We start from the raw sequence: 12,500 nt of genomic DNA on the forward strand, positions 1-12,500 counted from the left end.
GATATCAACAAAAAACAATGATCGGATGGTATCGGCTAACGTTTAAAATCTGCTTGCAGCTACACAACAGCTCAGCGCACAATAGCAAACAAGCTAGTTTTAAAGACTGTTTTAAATCTCGCTGAAAGTCCAGTTCAACTGTTTGAATACACAAAGAAGAGGATAGAGAGTAGGGGCGTCCTGATCTGATATTGATATCGGACATCGGTCCCGTATCAACAAAAATCACTAAACGATATCAGCTTGCATTTAAAGTCTGTGATACAAGCAGCTTGTTTGATTGTGCAAAGCTGGACAGGTCGGTCTCTTCTTGTATTTTAGTGAAGTTGTTTACAAAAAAGGTAAACATGGTAGGCTACAGCTACACAACAGCTAAGCGCACAATAGCACACAAGCTAGTCATACATTGTTTTAAATCTTGCTGAAAGTCCAGTTCAAGTGTTTGAATACACAAAGAAGACGATAGAGAGTAGGGGCGTCCTGATCTGATATTGATATCAGACATAGGTCCCGTATCAACAAAAATCACTAAACGATATCAGCTTGCGTTTAAAATATGCGATACAAGCAGTCCTGCAGCTTTTTTGATTGTGCAAAGCTGGACATGTCGGTCTCTTCTTGTATTTTAGTCAAGTCGTTTACAAAAATGGTAAACATGGTAGGCTACAAGGTGCTTGCAGCTACACAACAGCTCAGCGCACAATAGCGCACAAGCTAGTCGTACATTGTTTTAAATCTTGCTGAAAGTCCAGTTCAAGTGTTTCAATACACAAAGAAGACGATAGAGAGTAGGCACGTCCTGATCTGATATTGATATCGGACATCGGTCTCGTATTAACAAAAAATCACTAAACGATATCAGCTTGCGTTTAAAATCTGCGAAACAAGCAGTCCTGTAGCTTTTTTATTGTGCAAAGCTGGATAGGTCGGTCTATTCTTGTATTTTAGTCAAGTTGTTTACAAAAAGGTAAACATGGTAGGCTAGAAGGTGCTAACAGCTACACAACAGCTCAGCGCACAATAGCACACAAGCTAGTCGTATATTGTTTTAAATCTTGCTGAAAGTACAGTTCAAGTGTTTAAATACACAAAGAAGACGATAGAGAGTAGGGGCGTCCTGATCTGATATTGATATCGGACATCGGTCCCGTATCAACAAAAATCACAAAACGATATCAGCTTGCGTTTAAAATCTGCGATACAAGCAGTCCCGCAGCTGGTTTGATTGTGCAAAGCTGGACAGGTCGGTCTCTTCTTGTATTTTAGTCAAGTTGTTTACAAAAAAGGTAAACATGGTAGGCTAGAAGGTGCTTGCAGCTACACAACAGCTCAGCGCACAATAGCACACAAGCTAGTCGTACATTGTTTTAAATCTTGCTGAAAGTACAGTTCAAGTGTTTAAATACACAAAGAAGACGATAGAGAGTAGGGGCGTCCTGATCTGATATTGATATCGTACATCGGTACCGTATCAACAAAAATCACTAAACGATATCAGCTTGCGTTTATAATCTGCGATACATGCAGTCCCGCAGCTTGTTTGATTGTGCAAAGCTGGACAGGTCGGACTCTTCTTGTATTTTAGTCAAGACGTTTACAAAAAAGGTAAACATGGTAGGCTAGAAGGTGCTAGCAGCTACACAACAGCTGAGCGCACAATAGCAAACAAGCTAGTTTTAAAGATTGTTTTCAATCTTGCTGAAAGTCCAGTTCAAGTGTTTGAATAAACAAAGAGGACGATAGAGAGTAGGGGCGTACCGATCTGATATTGATATCGGACATCGGTACCGTATCAACAAAAATCACTAAATGATAACAGCTTGCGTTTAAAATCTGCGATATAAGCAGCCCTGCAGCTTGTTTGATTGTGCAAAGCTGGATAGGTCGGACTCTTCTTGTATTTTAGTCAAGTCGTTTACAAAAAAGGTATACATGGTAGGCTAGAAGCTGCTAGCAGCTACACAACAGCTCAGCGCACAATAGCAAACAAGCTAGTTTTAAAGATTGTTTTCAATCTTGCTGAAAGTCCAGTTCAAGTGTTTGAATAAACAAAGAGGACGACAGAGAGTAGGGGCGTCCCGATCTGATATTGATATCGGACATCGGTCCCGTATCAACAAAAAATCACTAAATGATATCAGCTTGCGTTCATAATCTGCGATACAAGCAGTCCTTCAGCTTGTTTTATCGTGCAAAGCTGGACAGGTCGGTCTCTTCTTGCATTTTAGTCAAGTCGTTTACAAAAAGGTAAACATGGTAGGCTACAAGGTGCTTGCAGCTACACAACAGCTCAGCGCACAATAGCACACAAGCTAGTCATGCATTGTTTTAAATCTTGCTGAAAGTCCAGCTCAAGTGTTTAAATACACAAAGAAGAAGATAGAGAGTAGTGGCGTCCTGATCTGATATTGATATCGGACATCGGTCCCGTATCAACAAAAAATCACTAAATGATATCAACTTGCGTTCATAATCTGCGATACAAGCAGTCCTTCAGCTTGTTTTATCGTGCAAAAATGGACAGGTTGGTCTCTTCTTGTATTTTAGTCAAGTCGTTTACAAAAAAGGTAAACATGGTAAGCTACGAGGTGCTAGCAGCTACACAACAGCTCAGCGCACAATAGCAAACAAGCTAGTTTTAAAGATTGTTTTCAATCTTGCTGAAAGTCCAGTTCAAGTGTTTGAATAAACAAAGAGGACGATAGAGAGTAGGGGCGTCCTGATCTGATATTGATATCGGACATTGGTCCCGTATCAACAAAAATCATTAAATGATATCACTTTGCGTTTAAAATCTGCGATACAAGCAGCTTGTTTGATTGTGCAAAGCTGCACAAGTTGGTCTTTTCTTGTATTTTAGTCAAGTTGTTTACAAAAAGGTAGGTTTATAGGCCATTAGGTGCTAGCAGCTACACAACAGCTAAGCACACAATAGCACAAGCTAGACATTCATTCTTTAAAATCTTGCTGAAAGACCAGTTCAAGTGTTTAAATAAACAAAGAAGACAACAGGGATTAGGAGCGTCTCGGTCCGATTCGTATACCGGACATTAATCCGACAACAAAAAAACACGTATCGGATGATATCGGCTTACATTGGAAATGTCCGATACAAGCAGTCCTGCAGCGTGTTTACTTGTGCAAAGCCTGTTAACATCGCAATGTCCTCCAATAAACACACAATTTCTTCAATTTTAGTCGAGTCATTTCCAAAAGGTAAACAAACATGTTGGTTATAGGCTACTAGGAGCTAGCAGCTACACAACAACTGAGCACACAATAGCACAAGCTAGACATACCATGTTTTTAAATCTTGCTGAAAGACGAGTTCAGGTGTTTAAATAAATAAGAAAATACAATAGAGAGTAGGTTTTGGACATCGATCCGATATCAACCCAAAAAACAAGTATCGGACGATATCGGCTCGCATTTAAATGTCCGATACAAGCAGTCCCGCAAAGCTGGACAGCCAGTTAACAGCGAAACGTCCTCCAAAAAGCCCACAATTTATTACATTTTAGTCAAGTCGTTAACAAAAAGGTAGCAAGCAGCTACACAACAGCTAAGCACAGAATAGCATACAAGCTAGACATACGTGATAATAACTGAAAAATATTTGTCAACATGAACCAGAGTACCACATAGTTATAGTTGCATTTTACTTCGAAGCCTGTTAGAACGTATCCAGTAACAAACGTGTCCGCATCAAAAGTCATAATTGCCACACAAAAAAAAAAACAATATCCACTGTGATTCAGCTTAAAGACAGCATAAGTCTATTCCAGAGGGTTAATAAAAAATAGGTTAGCATTTTCCATACTTACCTTTTGTCTATTTGTGTGTCATTTGACTTGATCAAACCTTTTTTACACTACAAAATAATAAAGGCATGTATGTTTTCTGCTGATATCGCATCGTATCAATATCATTCAATACTCAAGGCTCCGATTTCGGTATCATATCGGAAGTGAAGAAGCTGTATCGGGACACAGTAAATATGCATTTTAAATCCTCTGCACATGTTTTTCATCAACTTTAAAGACTATTTTGCTCAGCAGTGTAGAACATAATAAACCAAAAGTAACTTCCCCAAAAAAGACGTGTGGAGGACTACTTTCCACGTCACAAAAAAGGTGCCTTGAAAAGGTCGAACATGAAGGCAAGGAAAAGAAAGGACGGACGTGCGTAAAATATGTTTTATGTCTTTTACTTACATTTACATTCCCGCAGTGTTCAGTGGTTGCCGGGCAACCACACACACAAAAAAGGCCCACAAATAACGTCCAATAAAGACGGTCTGAAAGACCCCTGGAAGTGTCCTTAAAGTTGAACTAAACAAGGAACATTTAGGGCCAAATGAGATGAAAATAAATAAATAAATAAATCTTACTTCAGTACTTAAGTGAGTCATTAATTATAATTGGAGTCAAATACATAAATGTGTTATTAAACTAGTCTTAATTGTATTTTTTAATGACGAATTAAATGTGGAATATTTCAATATTTAATTAATTATTGATTTCATTATTACATGGATTTATTTAAATATTTCATTTCACAATTTTGTTCATTAGTTATTAATTTCATTAATTATTTAACAATTTAATTAATTAAGTACACTTTTAAATCCTTATTTATAAATGTATTTATTGATTTAAATGTCTCCCATTAAATGAATAAATTAATCTTGCTGAAAGACTAGTTCAAGTGTTTAAATAAACAAAGAATAACAACAGGGATTAACTAACCCTAACCCTAACCCACATACATTTTTGAATAATTACTAATTTACTATTAATCACTTAAAATGTATTAGTAATAAGTAATTATTTAAAGATGTATTTAAATCAAATAATTAAATAAAACAACATGTTTAAATAATTACTTAAATGGGTCACTAATTAATTAAATCAAATAATAAATAATAACACTTATTCAATTTTGTCCCATGAAATAAATAAACAATCAAATACTCAAAATATGTCTTTAATTAATTTAAACATTATACAAACCAGTCAATAATCAAATCAAATATAATAAAATCATGAACAATCATGAAATAGTTAACTAAGTGTATTTAAATCCATTATATAATTAACTTTAATTATTTGATAATTTCATTAATATGTATTGATTTCTTTATTTATTAATTTATATAATTATTTAATAAATAAATAACTTATTTAAGTGATTATTTAAATATGTATTTATTTGATTTTGTCACGTAGACATTTTTAAATAATTTGTCATTATTAATCAATGCAATCCCTATATCAGTATCGAAACCATTAGTTAAATAAATCATGAAATAATTCTCTAAATCATAAAATAATTGAACAATAAATAATTGTATAAAATAATTACAATCAGATAATATTTTACATTAAATAAATTAATATCACATTGAAAAGCACATTTTAATATATTTTTAATTCAAATTATGATTCTTTCATGACTCTTTTAAGTCATTCTTGCAAGGTGTATTTATTTTTTATTTTGTCTCAATCTGCATAAAAATGTGTTATTTATAATAATAAGTTATTTAAAACAGACATACTATGCATACTATGCATTACATACTATACATTACCTTTTGCACTATATTAATTTATATCATTATGTGTTGTCAATTTTGTACTTTTTTATGTCATTGCCTGAAATAAATAAATAAATAAATGAAAAAAAATGAAAAACATGAATGAAATAAAGATAAAAATATATTGTAACTGTACTCAAAAGGATTGATTTCCACGCATTCTGAGTTACAGTTCAGCAAGGCAACAAACACTCCCCTCTGCTGGACATATGGGGCAACTACAGGTACTGTAAATTACTTTGATTCAACTATTTGCTTGAAAAGTGTGTGAGTTTGGACACACACAGAGCTTACCTTTATCTCGCTGGCTATTGTTGCTAGTTTTTTTTTGTTTTTTTTCAGCTAATACCTAAGCCTTAGCCACTCTGACATCATGTGCTGATCATGAGTTGCGAGGCAATCATCAGGGTGAGGGCCTGGAGCTGTGTTCAGACCGCTGATGAGGGGGTCTCCAAGGAGTCTGACAAGCCTGCCGGTATTTCAAACCGGCACGGGAGCCTTTTCCGGGATGACGAAGCAACCATAACTCAAAAGTGTTTATGTGCGTCGGTAATAGAGAGAGAGGAAAAATATGCTCATGAAATACAAGTTGAGATGATTCTGCGCCTCGGGGGGGGGTGAGGCAAAGGCGTCCCACAGGGATTACAGCCGGCGCCCCGGGGTGAGTTAAACACACAGCGGCTCGGCGCTAATGAATCTCACCTGTCAAACGCCGTGGAAATACACGGGCAAACAAAGTTGCCTGGATTTTATCTCCGAGTTAAGTTAAGTTAAAGTGCCAATGATTGACACACACACACACACACCAGGTGTGGTGAAATTATTCTCTGCATTTGACCCATCACCCTTGATCACCTCCTGGGAGGTGAGGGGAGCAGTGGTGGAATTAAGCCCCAATTCCAACCCTTGATGCTGAGTACCAAGCAGGGAGGTAATGGGTCTCATTTTTTTAGTCTTTGGTATGACTCGGCCGGGGTTTGAACTTACAACCTACCGATCTCAGGGCGGACACTCTGAGTCTGACCTTTAGGAAACAAATCTCGTCATTCAGTCGCTCTGAGCAGCGTGATTAAGACGCAGAGCGATGCCACGCACAATCTGTCCGGGCGGTCCTTCTAATTAGTTGTGTACCCCCAAAAGGAGGACTGCGGCGGCGTCTCGCCAGGAGGCACTACCAGCCGGCAGCCAGGCCTGCGGGCCAGCCTGAGGACCGTGGTGTACTCAGGGAGTCATGTCGGCGACTTGTGAGAAGAACGTGTGGTAAATTATTCCTGGGGGGGTTTTTTAACTGAAAAAGTACGTCGAAGTCAATCTTCCACTTCAGCTGAACCTGCTGGCATCTTTTCATCAGAGCTGCGCTGATATCAAATCAGTCCCGTTGATGATCATCCAGCTGGGACCAGCTGTTCCTGTGGTCCACTCGTTTGTATCTGACAGCTCATTGGACGTCAAAACCGAACTGGTTCTCACCGCCGTGATCACATGAATGTCCGTCTCACACTAAATGACAGATCATCAGAAAGTCATTCTAGTGCTGTTGTGCCACACCTGGGTGAAGTCTTGTCTGGGTTCCGTCTGGTTTCAGGTTGTCTTGTCACTTCCTGTTTTATTTGTATTCCTCGTTTCTGATCACTTGCCCTTCCTCCTGTGTCATCATTTGTCCTGATTGACTTCACCTGTTCCCCCTTGCTTAAATGTCTCGTCCCCTCGACTCCTGTGCCAGAGTGTTTCGTACCTCCTTGTGCGTACCTCCAGCGGTCCTTTGCCACAGTCTTGTCCAGAGCCACGTTTTTGTGTACCTTTTTGGATCCACGGGAGATTCTTGGTTTGTAACTTTTGTCAGGTAAGATTAGCTTCCTAGCATCGCCTCCGCCCTTTGTTGTACTTGGTAGTTTTGGTTCTTAGTAGTGATGGGTTGATGAGGCGTCATGAAGCATTTTGACACATTGCAAAACTGTATTGATACTGTGTCGATACTGTGTCACTAAATACTGACATCTGCTGGACATTAAAAATCCCTACAGGCAACCTATGGACCGACTCAACTGACACTGATTTTATAACCTAGTACAGGGGTCACCAACCTTTTTGAAACCAAAAACTACTTCTTGGGTACTGATTAATGCGAAGGGCTACCAGTTTGATGCACACTTAAATAAATAAATATATTGTCATTTGTAAGTTACATGTAAGTGTGATTTAAACAAGAATAGCTAAATAAATAAATGTATATATATTTAAAAAAATGGGTATTTCTGTCTGTCATTCCGTCGTACTTTTTTTTTTTCCTTTTACGGAAGGTTTTTTGTAGAGAATAAATGATGAAAAAAACACTTAATTGAACGGTTTAAAAGAGGAGAAAACACGAAAAAATTTAAAATAAAATTTTGAAACATAGTTCATCTTCAATTTCGATTCTTTAAAATTCAAAATTCATCCGACAAAAAGAAGAGAAAAACTAGCTTATTTGAATCTTTTTGAAAAAATTAAAAAAAATAATTTATGGAACATCATTAGTAATTTTTCCTGATTAAGATACATTTTAGAATTTTGATGACATGTTTTTAAATTGGTTAAAATCCAATCTGCACTTTGTTAGAATATTTAACAAATTGGACCAAGCTATATTTCTAACAAAGACAGTATTTCTTCTAGATTTTCCAGAACAAAAATTTTAAAAGAAATTCAAAATACTTTGAAATAAGATTTACATTTGATTCTCCAGATTGTCTAGATTTTCCAGAATAATTTTTTTGAATTTTAATCATAGTAAGTTTGAAGAAATATTTCACAAATATTCTTCGTCGAAAAACCAGAAGCTAAAATATTTATTATTCTTTACAATAAAAAATAAAAAAATTTACATTGATTTAAATTGTCAGGAAAGAAGAGGAAGAAATTTAAAAGGTAAAAAGGTATATTTGTTTAAAAATCCTAAAATCATTTTTAAGGTTGTATTTTTTTCTCTAAAATTGTATTTCTAAAAGTAATAAGAAGCAAAGTAAAAAAAAAAAATGAATTTATTTAAACAAGTGAAGACCCATCCATCCATCCATTTTCTACCGCTTATTCCAAGTGAAGACCAAGTCTTTAAAATATTTTCATGGATTTTCAAATTCTATTTGAGTTTTGTCTCTTTTAGAATTAAAAATGTCGAGCAAAGCGAGACCAGCTTGCTAGTAAATAAATAAAATTAAAAAAAATAGAGGCAGCTCACTGGTAAGTGCTGCTCTTTGAGCTACTTTTAGAACAGGCCAGCGGGCGACTGATCTGGTGACCGCGGGCACCGCGTTGGTGACCCCTGCCCTAGTATATACAATAATATAAACCAAGTCATTGTATTTCATTTAGGAGTATTTCATATCTTCATTTAAATAAAAATATATGTTTATCTTTTTTAGATACAGTCAATAAATAATGTGAACATGTATCATAACATGGAAATCTAAGAGAACGTGTTGTGGATGATTGTGGACTGGGAATTTTTTTTTAATTTTATTTTTTTTACACATTTTTATTAAAAAAAAAAAAAAAAAAGTTTTTCCGACATATTACATTTTAGACGATTTCTCTTCTTAGTTATTATTTCTCCGGCTGTAGAAAAGACCCGCTCACAGGGCACAGAGGAGGCGTCAGTGCGACACAGTTCGCGTATCGGTCACGTGACCAAAACAGCTCATGATCGGTGACGTGACTTTCTAAAAGCAGTACGCGCACCGACACAGGGTTTTGCTCTATGAGCTCGACGCATGCGCCGATGCATCGGTGTTACCGGACCCATCACTAGTTCTTAGCACGGGCAGCATGGTGGCACAAGGTCCTGAGTAGTCCCGAGTTCAAGTTCGGGATCTTTCTGTGTGGAGTTTGCATGTTCTCCCCGTGACTGCGTGGGTTAAAGTTAAAGTTAAAGTACCAATGATTGTCATACAGACACTAGGTGTGGTGAAATTTGTCCTCTGCATGTGACCCATCCCCTTGTTCACCCCCTGGGAGGCGAGGAATCATTTTTGGTGATTTAACCCCCAATTCCAACCCTTGATGCCGAGTGCCAAGCAGGGAGGTAATGGGTCCCATTTTTATAGTCTTTGGTATGACTCGGAACTCACAACCTACCGATCTCAGGGCGGACACTCTAACCACTAGGCCACTGAGTGAGTAGTAGTTCCCTCCGGGTACTCCGGCCTCCTCCCACTGCCAAAAAAACATGCACCTGGGGATAGGCCCCTCCCACCTCCAAAGACATGCACCTGGGGATAGGTTGATTGGCAACACTAAATGGTCCCTAGTGTGTGAATGTGAGCGTGAATATTGTCCGTCTATCTGTGTTGGCCCTGTGATGAGGTGGCGACTTATCCGGGGTCTACACCGCCTTCCGCCCGAATGCAGCTGAGATAGGCTGATCTCGGAGAAGGCGGGGTCGTGGTTTCATTTGCAATTTTCATTTTGCAGACAGATATTAAAAAACAAACGTTAGAAAAGTGAGCAAAATGTACACTTTAAGCATATTTAATATGTATTATCTGGACCACAAGGAAGTCTTTCCTTTTGAAAAAAATCCTGAATCTAGGCAGGATCCGAATCAGCCTCCTAAAGGGAATCACTTCCTTATCCCATTTCCAACTTTTCCTGGAAGTTTCATCAACATCTGTCCATAACTGTTTGAGCTATGCTGCCGGCTAACGGACAGATTAATACGTGTTAATAAATCCTGTGGTCCATATTGTGCATGACTGCGATACTGCTTCTGCATATCAACTATTATTTGTCAGTATCACACCCACTTTTACACGCCAATTACACATTGGATTCATGTATGGTCGAGCTTTGCTCCACGGCTAAAAGGCTTTCACTTTTCATCCCCTTTTTTCTCCCTGCCGCCCATAAATGATGCACTCTTGTATGCGAGGTAGGATGATCGAGTTAACTGTGACGGTGGCAGATAATCCGCTGATGAGTTACACCTCAGGTCAAGACTTCTGGCAGTTGGCAAGTATTTCTTTTTCATTTTCCCCCCGCGTCATGTGCTAGGACTTGCTTTTCTGCGTCTACATTGATTCCACGGAAGGCCAGAGTGATATTTTTACATCTTTAGTACGACTCTAGGGTGTATGCCTGCAAAATGAGCTAAAAAAAAAAAGAAGCTAATATGCTAACATTAACACACTAAAGTTAGCATGCTAACGATATCACAATTAAAAACTAGCATGAGTAAAATGACTAAATATTGGACCCTGGGGTGTATACCTACAAAATGTGCAAAAAGCTAGCTATTGTTAGCATGCTAACAGTTAGCATGTGGAAATTATCTAAATGTTTGACTGAGGTGTATATTTGCAAAATGAGCTAAAAAAATTAAAAAAATAAAAAATAAAGCTATATATGCTAACATTAACACACTAAAGTTAGCATGCTAGCGTTCTCACAATAAAAACTAGCATGAAAAAAATTACTAAATGTTTTAGCAAAATTAGCTAAAAAAGTTAGCATGTGGAAAGTATAAAAATATTTGACTGAGGTGTATACTTGCAAAATGAGCTAATAAAAAGCAAAAAAAAAAAAAAAAAAAAAGCTAATATGCTAACATTAACACACTAAAGTTAGCATGCTAACGATATCACAATTAAAAACTAGCATGAGTAAAATGACTAAATATTGGACCCTGGGGTGTATACCTGCAAAAAGCTAGCTATTGTTAGCATGCTAACAGCTAGCATGTTAAAAATTAGCATGCTAACAGTCAGCATGTGGAAATTATCTAAATATTTGACTGAAGTGTATATTTGCAAAATGAGCTAAAAAGATTTAAAAAAAAATAAAAATAAAGCTAATATGCTAACATTAACACATTAAAGTTAGCATGCTAATGTTATCACAATAAAAACTAGCATGAAAAAAAATGACTAAATATTTTAGCAAAATTAGCTAAAAAAGTTAACTATTGTTAGCATGCTAACTGTTAGCATGCTAAAAGTTAGCATGTGGAAAGTATAAAAATATTTGACTGAGGTGTATACTTGCAAAATGAGCTAAAAAAAAAAAGCACAAAAAAAAAAAAGCTATTATGCTCAAATTAACACACTAAAGTTAGCATGCTAACATTATCACAATAAAAAGTAGCATGAGTAAAATGACTAAATATTGGAACCTGGGGTGTTTACCTGAAAAATTTGCTAAAAAGTTAGCTATTGTTAGCAAGCTAACAGTTAGCATGCTAACAGTTAGCATATGAAAAGTATCAAAATATTTAACTGAGGTGTATACTCTCAAAATGTGCTAAAAAAATAAAATAAAAGCTAATATGCTAACATTAACACACTAAAGTTAGCATGTTAACGTTATCACAATAAAAACTAGCATGAGTAAAATGACTAAATAATGGACCCTGGGGTGTACACCTGCAAAATTAGCTAAAAAAGTTAGCTATTGTTAGCATGCTAACAGTTAGCATGCTAACAGTTAGCATGTGGGAAGTATCAAAATATTTGACTGAGGTGTATACTTGCAAAATGAGCTAAAAAAAAAAAAAAAAGGAGAAAAAGGTCATATGCTAACATTAACACACTAAAGTTAGCATGCTTACGTTATCACAATAAAAACTAGCATGAGTAAAATGACTAAATATTGGACCCTGGGGTGTATACCTGCAAAATAGTTAATATTAGCATGTTTACTTGGTAACAGTTAGCATGTATAAATTATCAACATATTTTAGCTAGCATGTGTCAAGTAACAAAATCTCACGTCTCCCAATCCTTTAGACCTATTTGACTCGACCAGCAAAAAAACAGCTAAAAATCTAGCATTGGCACACTAGCGAGATAGCGCCAAGTAGCAAATTATACCACTCTTGGGTAACACCTTAAAAAAAAAAAAAAAAATGTATATATATATATATATATATATA

At 36.5% G+C, this 12,500-nt stretch overlaps 1 protein-coding gene across 1 annotated transcript in view; it reads right to left on the bottom strand.

Annotated features, from left to right (window-relative positions):
* gpc5a (glypican 5a) overlaps window positions 1-12,500 on the bottom strand; it is a 381,628-nt gene that overhangs the window by 302,313 nt on the left and 66,815 nt on the right. The window lies entirely within an intron of this gene.

Source organism: Nerophis lumbriciformis, linkage group LG15, assembly GCF_033978685.3.
Source record: "Nerophis lumbriciformis linkage group LG15, RoL_Nlum_v2.1, whole genome shotgun sequence".
In the NCBI taxonomy this organism is placed as follows: Eukaryota; Metazoa; Chordata; class Actinopteri; order Syngnathiformes; family Syngnathidae; genus Nerophis; species Nerophis lumbriciformis.